This window comes from Papaver somniferum, chromosome 7 (assembly GCF_003573695.1).
Source record: "Papaver somniferum cultivar HN1 chromosome 7, ASM357369v1, whole genome shotgun sequence".
Taxonomy (NCBI): domain Eukaryota; kingdom Viridiplantae; phylum Streptophyta; class Magnoliopsida; order Ranunculales; family Papaveraceae; genus Papaver; species Papaver somniferum.
This window is the reverse complement of record NC_039364.1, coordinates 130,875,182-130,892,282: the sequence shown is the minus strand read 5'-3', so window position 1 is coordinate 130,892,282 and position 17,101 is coordinate 130,875,182. Positions and strand designations below refer to the sequence as shown.

At 36.4% G+C, this 17,101-nt stretch overlaps 1 long non-coding RNA gene across 1 annotated transcript; it reads left to right on the top strand.

The window, feature by feature from the left end:
• The first annotated feature begins 3,384 nt into the window (after positions 1–3,384).
• Positions 3,385–4,317, top strand: LOC113298090. The gene is made up of 3 exons (XR_003333992.1): positions 3,385–3,507; positions 3,743–3,784; positions 4,292–4,317. It is a non-coding gene; the product is annotated as an uncharacterized LOC113298090 (long non-coding RNA).
• Positions 4,318–17,101: the final 12,784 nt, after the last annotated feature.

Below are 17,101 nucleotides of genomic sequence, written 5' to 3'. Positions count from 1 at the left end.
ATGCCAGACGCACCACTGTGCCAATGGCAAACCATGCCATCCACATCTTCGCGCCAAGGCATGCCAACCATGCCATCCGCACCACTGTGCCAATGGAAAACCATGCCAGCCACATCTCCGCGCCAAGGCATGCCAACCATGCCAGCCGCACCACTGTGCCAATGGCAAACCATGCCAGCCACATCTCCGCGCCAAGGTATGCCAACCATGCCAGCCGCACCACTGTGCCAATGGCAAACCATGCCATCCACATCTCCGCGCCAAGGCATGCCAACCATGCCAGCCACACTACTGTGCCAATGGCAAACCATGCCAGCCATATCTCCGCGCCAAGGCATGCAAACCATGCCAGCCGCACCACTGTGCCAATGGAAAATCATGCCAGCCACATCTCCGCGCCAAGGCATGCCGACCATGCCAGCCGCACCACTGTGACAATGGCAGACCATGCCAGCCACATCTCTGCGCCAAGGCATGCCAACCATGCCACCCGCACCATGCACTAATGGCATGCCAAACCCTTGGCCCCACCATGCCAAGACAACCGCACCTTGCCTTGGCCCCACCATGCCAAGCCAACCGCACCTTGCCTTAGCCCCAACCATGCTAGCCGCACCATGCACCAATGGAATGCCAAACCCTTGGCCCCACCATGCCAAGCCAACCGCACCTTGCCTTGGCCCCACCATGTCAAGCCGTCCGTGCCAAACCCTTGGCCCCACTATGCCAAGTCGTCCGCGCCATTTTCCTTGGCCCTACCATGCCGGCCTTCCCTATGCGGCTACCAAAACAAAGGCGTGCGACGATCAACGACCAACCTTCAATCCTAGATGAAAATCCTAGCCGTCCAAGGTCGCCAAACAACGCATGGTAACCTTTGGCCCAAAACCCTAGTTTTGGCCATGCCAAACCGCGCCAAGGCATACCATGCCACATGTGCCAATGGAATGCCAACCACCTTGCCGCGCCATACCATGTTGGCCTTCCTTATGCGGCTACCAAAACGAAGGCGTGCGACGATCAACGACCACCCTTCAATCCTAGATGCAAATCCTATCCCTCCAAGGTCGCCAAACTATCATAGTTATACGACTTTGTCTCAAGAGTAGGACATAGAGAGATAGACTTTTGAGTGATAGATAAGTTCAAGTCTCCACATACCTTTTAGTCGAATGAAGTTCCACTGGTTCCTCGAGTAGTTCTTCGTCTTCGTAAGATAATCGCCATGGAGTCTGGAGCTCAACTACACTAATTTTTCCTAAACCGAGACTTAGCTATAAGTAGTCTAGAAATCAAGACATATAGTTTTGACACCTAAACTAGACAAACATGCTTGAGATAGCAACGCATGCGAGTTCGACCGAGCAGTGCTCTAACAATCTATTTTGTTTGATACAAAAACAGACTACACACAGGTAGATTACAGAATTGTGGGGATATTCATCACATGATCCAACCATTTCTCAGGGTTCTTTTTAAAAACTTTTGATTCACTAACAAAGTAATACAAATTTTATGGATCAGTTTGAATCGGTAATAAAAGATCCGAATCGGTCTGAATCAGAGTCTTGATGTCTAATTTTACCAACTGGAGTCTTGGTGTCTGGGTATCTGCTAACTTGGTATCTGATGCTGCTGCTTCCATTGTTGTTATGGTCGGAGTTGTTGTTGGAGATCTTTTTTTCTGTTACTAGTGTTGTTGATGATATCGCTAGAGTTGTGGTTCTTTTAGGGAGAACCAATTTCAAACACGTCATATTCAAAACATATTCAAAGACCCGCGACAAAAAACTAGGGAAGAAACCCAAAAAAATCATACAACAACAATAGGAGAAAACTTAAGTAATAACCGATTAAAGCAAAAGCAAATAACAAAATAAGAGTAGGAAGATCAAACTAAAAAAGTAATCTCTAGATCTATTTAAAAAAATCTATTGTTAGAAAAAAAAGAAAAGAAAACACAAACAAAAAATAAATAAATAAAGGAATGAGAGTAGAAGATTTTTTGAGAAGACTTGGAGAGATCTGGAGAGGATCTCTTTATGGTGTCCCAGTGGATGCCACCAACGAATAGATTCGTATAGGTAAAGCGACATCATTTTATAATCTTCAAATATCTGGCGAAAGAATACTCAGTCATTTTTGGCTTAGTATTTTACGAAAACCATACCATGAAGATGTTAACTGATACTCGTGGAATACAATGTAAGGTATTTTCCAGAAACGTTAGAGAACTGCATGCATTGATGCCCCGCTGCATTGGAAGTTCAGTATAAGTCACATTTATTTGAATTTCTAAAGAGTGGAATTCTTCCTGTGTAAATTTCACAATCGACAGCCATAACTAAACTCATGGGTTATTTGGCGGATGGAATATGTCCTTAATGGTCAATTTTAGTTCAAACTTACAATCAATATGGTGAAGAACGTAATAAGCTTTACTTTAACATGGCTCAAATAGCTGTGAGATAGGATGTTGACAGCGTACTTGAAAAAAAACTCGCCATCATTTATGAGGTATATCATTCTTTTAGTCCCACATGAATGAATATGGTTATGCGCATAGTTTTGCATAACATGGTAATCGAGAAAATTAGAGGGGATCCTACCTTGATGAATTGTGAAGATATAGCTTAGAGAGAAGTTATTGTATCGCTACGTAACCATTGTGCAAGACAATATAGGTTAACCCTGACAAAATTCAAAACTGTAATATGTATGAAATGCTAAGAGATGATCTGACTGCGTACCTTAAGACTGAATTTGAGGCAAGGGGTGGAAACATTTAGAGTTTGGATTCATTTTCATAATTTTAATTTAGTTCATTTAATGTAATTAAAATTTTCAAAATCTTTTGTTTTGTTTCGGTAAAAACTAAAAAATTGAATTCAAATTCTACTTACACTTGATCTAAAACTAACTATTAAAATTTTAAGTGAAAACTAAGTATTAGATTAAATTAAAAAAAACTTAACTGTTGTTTTTAATTAAACTCTCAAATTTTAGTTAAATTTATTATTACATTAAGTAAAACTATTAAGTTTAAGTTAAAACTAAATGCAACAACAAGCACCAAGCCTTTAGTCCCAAACAAGTTGGGATAGGCTAGAAATAAAACCCATAACGAAGTTACCATAATCGAAACTAGGAATTACTGGCTAGTCCAGAAATGAGGGAATCGGTTACTGGCTAGTCCACTCCCAGAATTGATTTATCCGCTAGTCCAAAAACATGTTTTTGGACCAGAAACTTTATCCCCTAGTCCATCCACGTGCGGTTGATACAAGACCAGCTTTCAAATATTCCCAACATACCCTTATGCAACTCAAAGTGACGAACATAAAACCAGGTCAGTTTCTTTCCTCTTTTTTTCTTATCAGATCAGTTTCTCTCACTCTGCGTTTTGGATAGAATCAATTTCTGGTACTGTTTTTCAATCATCTTCATCTGAGCTTCGAATTAGGTTCTTCTGAGTTTCGAATTAGGTCATCTGAGCTTCGAACCAAGGTATTTATCCTTTCAATCATCCTCTTCTACTGCTGTTCTAGAAATCTTGATGAATAATTAGGTTTATTCTGATCCGATTTCTATCAGGATAATTGTATATGATGTACATTGTTATCTTTTTATGATTTCTTTTTATGATTTCTGTTTTATGATGATTTACAATGTCAATTCAGTTTCTAAGTAATTTTCGTTCGTTTTTTAAGTAATTTTCGTGATTTTTGTGTGTTTCAATTAGGTATTTGAGCTTCGAATTAGGTTTATCTCAGATTCGAACAAGGTGTGATTTCTTTTTATGATTTCTGTTCTGTTTTTTGTAATCTGATTTTTGTATTTTCTACGTTTTTCTGCTGCTGTTCTGTTTAGTTTCATTAGGCAGATCGTGTAGTATGTATTACCAATACGTATTGCATATAGCATGCTCTCTTTTCATTCTGCAGTAGATGCCAATATATATGAATATGAGTCAGTACATGCCAATATGTACTACATATAGCATGCTCTATTTTCATCCTACAGTAGATGCCAATACATATCAATATGAGTCAGTACATGTCAATACGTACTGCATATAGCATGCTCTTTTTCATCCTACAGTAGATTCCAGTACATATCAATATGAGTCAGTACATGTCAATACGTACTGCATATAGCATGCTCTCTTTTCATCGTGCAGTAGATGCCAATACATATCAATATGAGTCAGTACATGTCAATACGTACTTCTTATAGAATGTCAATACAAAGACTCTTTTTGTTTCATCTCAGTACATGTCATTTTTTACAGGGTTAACATGTCTGACGTTGCTCCCAAACCAGACTTCTCCATCTATTTTCATGTATACCATAAGCAATATCATTTTGCATATGAGGTTACATCGTTTTCAACTTTAGAGGATTTGAAATTTTGCATCTGTAATATGTGGAGCTGGTTGACTCCATCGACTATTCTGGTTAACTATTTCCAGAATCAGGCGATAGTTCCTATTCTTGCCGATGTAACACTCTAGGGAATTTCTGCATTACATTCTTCAAAGCAATCAGCTTTCTTTGATTTGCATGTGGATGTAATTTCAAATGGAGCATCTAGGCATATGGAAGTTGACAGTAATGCAGACTTAGTTGTCAGTGCAAAGAATAGTTATTTGAAAGAAGGTAAAGAAGCCCCAAGAGTATTTTTCTCAGATGGTTGGGATAAGATTTTTGATGATACAGATCAATTATTCTATGGTGGTGTTGATGCCGTACGTATAGCATGCCAAAAATACTGCATGAGAACTGGATATGAGGTAATTAAGAAGAAGAATGACCTTGAGAGATTCACCGCCGTATGTAGTGTGAAAGGTTGTTCATGGAAGCATCACGCAACTGCCATTGGTAGTTCTATTGATGTTTTTAAGATAAAGGAATATGTGGGAAGGCACACCTGTGGCGGTGGTTATATGTTGAAGAATCCAAGAGTTACAAAAAAATCTTGAACAGTCTAATTCATGAGATGGTCAGGCACAACCCTCGCATAACACCAGCAGAGATCATAGATTATCTTAAAATTGGTGGTGGCATCGAAATCCAGTATCACCACGCATATCATGCAATTGAGTTGTCGCATAAACAGATTTTTGGTAATGATGTGAAGTCGTACACTGATCTTGCTTGGTGGGTGAATGCTGTTAGGGAAACAAACCCTGGGTTATTTATTGATTTCGATTTCAATAATGCTACAAAAAGATTCAACAGACTTTTTTTTTGCTTTGGAGCTTATATAGAGGGATATAAACTATGTCGTCCCATGATTTTCTGTGACTGTACATTTCTCACTGGAACTTTTAAAGGAGGTCTCATGGCAGCAACATGTCTTAATGGCAATCAAGGTAACTGGTTCTTTTTTTTTTGATATGTAGTGTCTGGTAGTTAGATCACTCATATTGACCTTACTTCACTATCTGACAATGAGTATTGACCATACTACATACTACATATTGACCTTACTGAGTATGAGATAAACCATACTGCATGTCAAAATGTAGTGTCAATCAGTTGCTTAACATGTCATTATGTAGTGTCAGGTTTTCACATATCAACAAAGAGGTAAACCATACTGCATGTCAATATGTAGTGTCAATATTAGTTGCTTAACATAACTAGTAATTCCTTTTTGCAGGGTTTTATCCGCTTGCATTTGCTTTAGTACCCGGTGAAGACAATATCAGCTGGGAATGGTTTTTCAAGAAACTAAAGGAGGCTTTGAATGATGATCGCCCAATCACTTTTATGACTGACCGAGGTGAAGGGTTGGTTAAATGTATTCCCAAAGAGTTCCCTGATTCTCATCAAAGATATTGTTACTTCCATTCGTACAAAAACTTACCTATCGCAAAGTATGACGAAAAGTATAAGGAAGTGACTGATGCTTTCCGAAAGGCGACATATGCTCTTTCTCCTGCAACATACGAGGAAGGTCTTCAAGAAATGATTAATTTGGGAAGGCCTTGGGTTGCTGACTACTGCCGCAACATTCCAAAAGAAAAGTGGTCCAGTGCTTTCTTCAAGGGCTGTAGTTATAGTTACACTTCATCTAGCGTTGCTGAATCGTTCAATAGCTGGATTAACAAAGAGAATAAATTACCTGCGTGTGCGTTCGTTGATTCGATCAGGTTTGTATCAGTTTTCTTATTCACAGTACAAGCTTATATTAGTTTTCTTTTTGTAACAGTATTAGCATATATGTTATGTTAATCTACGTATATTTTTAGTATAATAGACTTGCTATTCCCTTGTCGTGTAGGATACGTATGATGGAAATGATGTCAGAACGTCGTGAAGAGAGTCTCTTGATGGACCCAGAACTGCTAACCCCTACGTATCAAGTCTTGCTTGAACTACACATCCAAATTGGCCGTCCCTGGAAAGTTAGCCAGTCAGATGCTAATCGTTATGAAGTGCATTCTCCAAGGTTAGCGTTTACCCCTAATCTCTATCATCTGAATGTTATTTACTTTCTCTTTCTTTTTTTTAAGTACCATGTTTCTGTGAGAACATATTAATATGTACTGTGTATATTAGGTGTACTGAAAAAATAACATATGAATATGTACTGTGCAGATCTCATATGGTAGATCTAGAGAGAAAAACTTGTACTTGCCAACGATGGCGCGTTTATGGTTTTCCATGCTCACACGCTACTGCAGCTATTACTAGATCTGGAGGAAGGATTCTTGATTACGTTGAAGATTATTTCAAAGTTACCACTTTTCGTAAGCTATATTCAATAGCTATTAGACCCGTTCCTAACCACGACAGGTATGTGTCTTTAATCAGTACATTTTCATATTTTTCATAGCAATATGTAATGGTAGATACCACTTACACATGTAATGGCAATTGAAACTGTCAACATAAACCTACTTACATATGGACGTTACATACTGATATGTAATGGTAGATACCACTATATTTTTTGATATTTTTTTTTCAGGAACAATATACCGTGTACATATTCATATGTAGTTGTGGTTCATTCCATTTATATGATACTGTTTTTTTCTCACATGCCCGATGAGTATCACATAGACGATATCGTTCTCCCAGCATAAGTAATTAGGGCTCCACCAGGCAGGAAAAAGGGGAAACGTATTAATTCTGCATATGAGACTAGTAGAAAATCTGTCAAGTGTTCAAACTGTAATTTGAAGACTCATCACAACAAGGAAACATGCAATCTTATCCTACAGTATGAACTTTCTGAAGAATGATTTTGTGTCAGGTATGTATTTCAGTCAGATACATATTAATGTCTTAATTAAGTAAGTATCATACAATACAATGTACTTTTAAGCAAGTAGTGTTCTGATTTCTCTTTTTCTTTTATCACAGGCTTGAACGTGCAGCAGAATGTTATATCGATGATGTTGCCAGATTCCTTTTCCACAATTCTTTCCTCTATCCCTTGTTCTATTCTACCGTTTTTCTTTTTGATTTTGTCAGTACCAACTGCATTTGGTTAATAAGTATTTCATTTACAGCACATACATTACAAGTGTACTGAAAATACTGTTTTTGTTGTTTCTTAGAACATCTTTTGGTTTTTGAAACATTATAAGTCTATCAAAATGTAGTTATTGTAGTTATTTTCGAATAATGAAATATGTTGTTAAGTCTATCAAAATGTCAGTATCTATCACCAGTAGTGAAGTATTTACATACTGAAATTACATGTCAGTATTGTAGTGTTAGTATCTACCACTACATACTGATATGTAGTGGTTGTGGTGTAACCATACTAGATGTTTGTAACAAGAAAAAAATCAAATATGTACTGGTTTGTGGTTTAACCATCTTCCACTAAGATTATTTAGAACATATCATAATTATAATTCCACAAAAACTTTTGTGGTTTCAATCAGGTTAGTACATATTAAAGAAAACAATCAGTACTTACTGATATGTAGTGGTTAGTTTAATTATGATATGTTCACGCTGATTCACCATTTTAGTAATTGTGATTAGTTTTAAACTTTTTGTGGTTTTCCATCTGATTCACCATCTTCACGGGGGTCGAGGGGGCAACTCCCCCTCGTATCAACAACACAAAATCATGTTTAAGTAACACAATTGAAATATCACTACATTAAAGTTAAACCCAAATTCAAATTAAAAATCACTACATATTAGATATACCCAAAAAAAACATGTTTGGAAAAGCTATATGTTTTTGAACATTCTTGAACTCATGAAATGAAATGTAACCAAGAATAAAAAGAAAAGAAAATAGGTAAATAGTGATATGTACTGTCAGATTACTTTTAGCAAGTAAGACTATTTTTGTGTCATCTGCCAACTGATTTCTGGTGGAGATGCTTTCAGCAATTTGCATGCTAACGGGACCCGTTTGTTACGAATCTTCGCTTGCACTTATTCATCATCTCCCAAAGGCACTCCCACATATTTGCTTTTTGACTTCATCTTCATAAAATGCATCACAAACAGTAGACAGTCTGGCGATCCCCCTTGTTGAGGTGATTCACATTCATTCACTATTACATTCTTCATTGTTACTTTGTTCTTCTCCAGCAAGTACACGTTGATAGGTACGTACATGTAATCTGCCATTTTGCAGGCGTGTGGATAACAAATACCTCCCCATTCAGCCTTAGAAGAATTGTAGTGGTTGAACACCATTTTTTCGCAGTCATACTCAAGTAGCGTCCAATGAAGATTGTGGTGGCACATTGGTACAAGAATCTTCTTGATACTTTCATCCATCGCCAATATTGGTTTGTAAACAGAATCATGTGCTGCTCCTTTGAGGTTATCCGGGAACTCGACATTGTACTAAAAACATGGATGTACTTGAAATAGTTTATATCTAATTTTGTTTTATGCAATATCGATATGTAGTGTACCTACCCCTACATACTTTTTTAATTTTAGAATATGTGCTGTAGTAAATATGCAGTGTAAGATAACAACTTACCCAAGCGGACGGATCCAGATGCAACACAGGCAAGTATTTCCTGTATACTTCGTGCATCGGTTGCTCATTCTGAAATTTGATGTTAAGCTTGTATTGTGCGTAGTTGAGAAGATCTTGTTCTAATAAATCGTTCAACACCAAGTCATAAACTTTAGTTCCACTTACACAAAGACCACCTTCTCTCACTCTCCAAGCAATTGATCTAGAAAATAAACGACGTAAAGGTTAGTATTCTTTGTGTAACAGTACATACTGATATGTCTTTCTCAGTATTTTTTATACAAATGTATGTATATCAAAATTACATATACAAACTAATAGTACATATCAGTATAAAAGTGTCAATTGAGAACTCACCTAAGATTTTTTGCATTATTGATGTATGTGGAAAGAGTACTCTTTTGTTCATCGTTCATGTCATTATAGAATGGTGATTTAGTCAGTTTCCGGAAATACTTGCGCAATTTAAGCTTTTTCTTTTTGTTTAGCGGTATTGCTTCTGCTGCTGCAGCTTTCGGTCCTTTATATGATGGTGAGAACTTACTTCCACTCTCATAAATATCATCTACCTTCTTTGCAGGATAGGAACGAGTAACAGGTCGGGTGGGTGTTGTTACCTGGTGCTTTTCGGGCTTTGAAGCGCGCTTTTTGTTCACTTTTACCACTTTTTGTTTCTGGCTTGGGCTAAACTGTTCCTGCATTTTTAATCAACATAAAAAAATATGTAGATATCTATATTGCATAAAACATAGTTACATCACCTAATCATTTTTGAAAGCATGTAGTGGTATATGATTGTATGGTATAGTGATTTCTAGTGCTACCATACTGATATACATATCAGTATGTAGTGATTTGTAGTGTAATATTAACTACACAAAATGAGATTTTTAGTACATATCATTCACCTGTGATGGAACCTCCAAAACATCTTGCGAGGGGACATCCATAACATCTTGTGATGAAACATCCAAAGGATCTTGTGATGCAACCTCCAAATGACTTTTTGAACTGGTTGTAGGTATGTATTCTTGTTGCTTACCTGTAACTTCACCTGCATCTTTCGGTTCAATGGGTTCTTGTTGCTCAGTTGTTTCTTGTGGAATTTGTAAAGGCCGCAAATCTCTTCCAAACAGATTATCAAATTGTTCTCATAAGTTAATACCAAAAAGACCATCGTTGTTATCTGGAAGGAGGTCTGCAAACTATTCGACATAAACACCATTGCCAGAGTTTGCCATTTCTATAAAATCTGGCATAGACATCTTTTCAATGTGTTCCAAACTCGACATCATAGTAAACAAAGGTACATCCAGCAAATGAAACTCTTCCGCCGCCAATCCGGCGTTATACATTGCAAATTTCTGTGAATTAACTACAACTGAAGCCTTCGTTTCTAGCATAGTTGTAAGCAACTCCTTTGCTGCTTCCTGCCTAACTTCAAGTTGATCAACCTGCAAAAATCAATTGAAACTGTCAACAAAAACCTACTTAGCTTGAGTTTTTGCTATGTCTACCACCACAAGAATGTACTGTTACATATAAATATGTTCCACTACAAGAATGTACTGTTACATATCAATATGTAATGGTAGATACCACTACATATTGGTAAGTAATAAATAGATATTGATATGTAACAGATAGATAGTGGTATACAAGAATGTACTGTTACATATCAATATGTAATGGTAGATACCACTACATATTGATATGTAACAAATAGATATTGATATGCTACTTAGACTACGTACTGATATGCTACTTACTTGTGTGTTTTCTTTGCCCTTTTTCTCTTGTATCTCTTTGACTTTTTGCTCCAAATTACATTTAGCCCAATTTTTAACCTTAGAACGCTGAACTTCAACAGCATGGAACTTCAATACTGAAGTTGTTGATAATTCAACCTCAGAGGTGGCATTAGCATGAGTTTGATCTTTCGGTGTTGACAAACCAACTTCAGGAATGTTGAAATTAGCATCTGTTTGATCTTTCAGAGAACCTTGCATTTCGTTCTCAACTATTTGGTCCACCTTCAACTCTTCATTGGGGTTGCTTGGAGTAGGTGTACATCCCAAGCTAACATAATCTTCCTGGATGGCTTCTCTCTGCAAAGGGAAAGCTTTCCGGTAAATATCATGCAACATGAACTCAAGCTTTGAAGCGTCAACCGGTTCGCCCTCTTGCTGCATTGTGTTGAATTCACTCCATTTGGCAGATATTGTACTCCTCAAATCATCATATTTAATCTTCCAATATTCTCCTCCCAATACTGAGTCCTCTTATTCTTTCTCTTCTTTCTCTTCTTCTTTCTCTTCTTCCGATTCAGAATTGTCATCTAAACAAAAAGCATCATCATTTGCTTCCTGTTGAATCCTTCTTGAAATACGATTAAGGATTTTTCTTTCTTCGTATGTGATCTCGTCTTTGAAATCAACATGGAACTGGTACAAATCAAATAAATGTAAAAAAGAAACTACATATTAGATATTACCAAAAAAAAAACATGTCGTAGTTCTTTCTCTATTAGATACACAGGGAGAACTACATATTGATATGCTAATAACTACATATCAATATGTATCACCACAAATTGATATGCTAATAACTATTACATATTGATATGCTAATATGTAGTAGCATATTGATATGCTAATAACTACTACATATTGATGTGCTAATAAGTACATATCAATATGTCGAACTACATGTACTTATCAATATATATTTTTATTATGACAAAATATGTACGGCAAGTTTACCTGATACTCAGAAAGATCAATATCCTTTAGGAACTCAGCACATATCTTTGTATGATTCCACCTAGCCACTCTTGGCACATACATTCCTGCAGATTCTGTCACTATATCCTCGAGCGCCACCAAATGGGTATGCTCCGCAAACCATGGCTGCAAAATATTGATATGCAGTATTAGATATACTATCAAAATGTAGAAAACACATAAAACAAAAAAAATTTGAAGTAGAATAAACAAATAAATAGATTCTTACCAACAAATAAATAGCACAACCATTTGTGCATTCTACGTTTTCATTCAGCTCTTTCTCTAAATGAGAATGGATGAGGTCATGCCATGAAATATTCTTAGCCTTCTCAAGATCAAAAACGAAACCAATATATTTTTCAGTCAAAGCGTTTGCATCACTTGTAGCGAAAAATAATGAAGTGCACATATACAGGCAGATAAGCCTAACAAGATCTTCGGCATCTTCCTAGTCTTCCTCGTCTTCTTCAGAATCTTCATTTGATTGATCACCCACGCTTTGCAGAGACTCTTCATCAGACTTCTTCTTTTTCATATTAATTGGTGTTCGTTCAAGGATTTTCAAGATTGCCTTCACAATCATTGGCCTAGTCACTTTATCACCGGCTTTCATATCAGCAGGAAAAGTCCTTTTGAAAAATTTTGTTTCACGCCATCCACTTTTTTTATTGACTTGTGTAATCCTATAATCAAGATATTCCCTATTTGGAATTCTCGGAATCCCATAAATAAGTGTCATTTCTTCTTGTGTGGATACCAGCTCATTCGGTTGGCCATGCATTTTAAAGACAAATCTAAGCTTGTTTGGATCTTGACCCCTAACGTAACAGTGTAACATTTTCATCATTGCATCTTCAATTTTCAACCAATGTTCCAACTCAAATCTTGTGTACCAGAACATTAGGAACAGGTTACCGAATGATGCTTCAGAAATCATCTTCAGATGCAACTCACTCAACTCAAGGTTTTCAGTGGACTTCGCAATAGCCTTCTTAGTGGTCCTAATAGTCTTCGCAACCCCCCACAAGCCCCTGAAACCTCCACGGTATAAACTTCATGGTTTTCCATCTCCTTTCTTACGCTTATTAGCATCTACACAATAACAAGAACCAAAAACTATTACAGTACATATCAATATGGTATATCAAATATGTAGTTACATCATCAATATGTAGTTGTAATATCTACCAAGTCTTGAAAATACATATTATTAACAGTACATACGAGAATATAAGTATCTACCTCTACATATTTATATGTAATATGTTATGAGAGTATAAGTATTTACCTCTACATATTGATATGTAATATGTTATGAGAGTATAAGTATTTACCTCTACATATTGATATGTAATAGTAGATACCACTACGTATTATTTTAACTACATATCGATTTGTAATAGTACGTATGGCATATGTATCTGCTTTGATACAGTAAAAATGTAAAACACTTAATACCAAAAACAAGCAAAACAATGCATCATTACATACTCATAAACATATGTTATTAAGGATACATATTATTCGTACGCTTTGTTCTTATATGTAGTTGTACTACATACCTTCTACATTTGCTTTCCCCCCTTTTGCTTTTGGTGAAGGAGTAGCAGCTCTCAAGGCAAGTGCTTTCTTCCCCTTCTCTTCCCCTACACCATATCAAATATGTAGTTAATGTATCTACCATGAACATGAAACAACTACATATCAGATACCACAACATATTGGTAATTTTATAACTACATAGGAACCACAATTTACGGGGGTCGAGGGGGCGTTATTAAGAATTATCTTCACTTTTAACATTACAAACCTTCTTTCAGGAGCACTTTTGCTTTCCCCCTTTTTGTTTTTCCCTTTCCTTTTGGATAAGGAGTAGCAGCTCTCAGGACAAGTGCTTTGTTCCCCTTTGATGGTGGTGAAGGAGCAGCAGCCTTTGTCGCTGTTTTTCCTTTTGCTTTAGTAGTTGCCGCTGCTGTTTTTCTTTTGCTTTTTGCTTCAGGAGCAACAACTGCTTTCTTTCCTTTGGTTTTTGCTGTTTTTGCAAACCAAAAGTTTTGTACACGTTACATATTACAGGCAGATAATATTATGTAGCACACATATCAATTTGAGATGCTATCATTACATATCAATAAGTACAAATTGCAGACAACATATTGATATGTAGTACAGATATAAATTGACACGCTTTAATATGTATTAGTTAAGCAACACTACATTTCAAAATGTACTACACATATCATTTTTTGAGATGATATCATTACATATTAAATAACAGCACTACATTTCAATATGTAATGTGTACTACATATAACTTGTCACTATGAAGTACAAATTGAAGACAACATATTGATATGTAGTACACATATCAATTGACATACTAGATTTTAGTATGTATTAGTTAAACAACACTACATTTCAATATGTAACAATACATATTTCAGGTTTTGGAAATATTGCATGTCAATATAAAGTACAAATTAGTCTTTTGAATTGATTTACCTTCTTTCTGAGGAACCTTAGTTATACTTCTTGTTGTGGGAGATTTAGCAGGGGAGGGTTCTGTTGGTGAATCATCAGAAGATTTCCTTCTTATTTTCACTGGTGAAGGAGATTTAGCAGCAGGTGAGGATTCTGTTGGCGAATCATCTGAAGATTTCCTTCTTCTTTTCGCTGGTGAAGGAGATTTAGCAGCAGGTGAGGATTCTGTTGGTGAATCTTCGACAGATTTCCTTCTTCTTTTCGTTGGTGAAGGAGATTTAGCAGCAGGTGAGGATTCTGTTGGTGAATCTTTGTCGGATTTCCTTCTTCTTTTCGCTGGTGTAGGAGACACTTCAGTAATTTCTTCTGTAATCGTCCTCTTAATTTTCCTACTTGTACCCATTTCTTATTCAATTGAATTGGGTCAGGAACTGAAATAGGAGATGAAACTGATCAATTTTGATTTGAAAATGACCTAGATTCTGAGATGAAACCGAGATGAATTGAATTAGGTATGATGTAGGATTGAAAACTATTTTTAAAGGGTAACCTAGTAATTTGAACTTCTTTTAAGCTTTTTTGGACCAGCCACTAAATGATTTTTCCCACTGGACTAGCCACTAAACCGGGTCGGGTTTAGTGGACTAAACAGGAAATGCCTCTAATCGAAAAGATGAGTTCCATTTGATTGAAGGCCGGCTAAAATCCAGTCATTGGCTCTCCGACTGCCCTTCTTCTTTATTCTGTCTTGGGACATGCTATGTAGAAAAGACTACCCAGGCGGAGTTTGAGTTATAATTAAATATTAAATTAAATTGAACTAAGCTATCTAAAGTGATGCATTGAGGATGAGAACTATTCAATCATCATCCAATTTAAGATCTTATTTTTTTCACCATCTTCATCAAAGTTGGCAAGATTGACGAATTGTCACTTTCTTGATCTGCCCCTTTCAACATTTAAAATCTCTTTGTCAGATTTCCAGTTGTTGTTGGTTAATTAAAGATGTGTTCAAATAGTATATTCTTGTTGAAACTATTGTAATGTTTTACCACGAAAATCGAAAAACCGCCTCTGGTTGTCCTAAGGTAACTTGGGTAATGTTGGGATTTTGACCGCAACCGTACATAATTTTATACGTCAGTCGCGGAACACCTAAAACCTCAAACATAAATCCTGACATGCATTAAGTAATTTGACTTATTTATGCTAAAAGAGCAACTGAATATGCCTTCGACGATTGAGGGTCTACATCAAGACGATACGATGGGATACAGAGAGGAAAGCGCTTATATCCATCAATATTACTTGCAACCCTATTGGCTTCATCCGAAGAATAAAAAATTCGTGAAGTTTGAATCCAGTTTAGTATAAAAAAAATGCGGAGAAGAGTACGGAATAAACTAAAAGCAACAAGGAAACTCCAAAGAAAATTTTCAGAATACATATAACATTCATTGAAAGGAAAAGCACCCTATTTTGAGATCGGCGTAGAAAACTGATTGACCACATAATAATCGAGAACAACTTTTGAAGACTCGTGGGAAGAAAATACAATCATCGAGCAAGAACATCTTCGCAATTTAAAAATAAGAATTTTTTCTTACCCCTACCAGGGTTGTCTAGAATCAATGCAATGGTTGGTGAAAATCAAAAAGTGCGAAGACTGAGAAATGAAAACGGAAGAAGTCTTAAAAAGACACAAAAACGATATCATCGACACGTCAACCTCACAATCTTCTTCCTTCCGAAATTTCCCACACGGCAAAGTTGAAGCTTGTAGTAGAACATGGATACAAAATTCTAGCTTAGAAATTAGGCTATGCCTTGAGAATAATCTTTGCCGAGTGTAATCCTAAATGAACTCACTTGTAGCTAATTGTACAAATAAGTCTCATCGCACCAAACGATTGAAGGGTTTATCTTTGATAAACATATAAAATATGACATTTAACTTTCAATTTAGGGATCCTTGGCCTTGGGCTCTTATGAATCTACTATCTTTCAGAATTATTGTCCTTTTACTTGTGTTTTAGCTTAGCACTGAGTTTATCTTTATTTGGGTATGTCAGCTAGCTTTTTAACAACTCCACAAACTTTAAAATGAAGAACAGGGAGGTCATGGAGAAAATTTCGGAATCTGCTTGACAGATTCTCGTTCACAATGTGGATTTTTTGTCATTAACTAAATTTCGGTCAAGCGATTGGCAAGTATGCATATATAAGGACCAGACAGATAATTTTAGGTCACGAGACAAAAATTAGTTATGTTAAAAGAAAAGTGGTGACTTTGTGTTACGGTGCCAATTTCAAATTCGAGACGTGCATTATGTTCCAGTACAATTTTTCAATTATAAGATAACTTTTCGGCCACAAGATAGATAGATTTGGGGCTATTACTCTTCTTTTTCTGTCGACATATATACAAGGCATGCTATATAGTGATAAACTTGGCGTCAGAGATCATGAAATAAATTTTGGGTGACATAAGTAGATTTCAAAACAATTGAAAACACATTAACAGAATGATTTAGTGATGAACTATTTCCTTCTTCCTCTCTAGAACAAGCGATTTCAGGCGACCAAGGCAACTTTTACGACGAAATTTTTCTGCTCAGATCTACTATTTGTGGAGTGAACCTGGGCAGTAGTAGTATTTAGAGTTTAGATTTAGTGGTCCTCTTCAGTTTTTCATAAAAATTAGGGTTTGAGTTTTTCTTTTGATTTTTCCGTTTTCCAGCGAAATCTTCTCCTGCCTTTCGGAAGTTTGTCTGCACATATATGGTGTTTCTTTATGCGTCTTTCGTAACGTTCCTTTCTAGCTATAATAATAGCTATTCTACTTTGGTTACTTTGT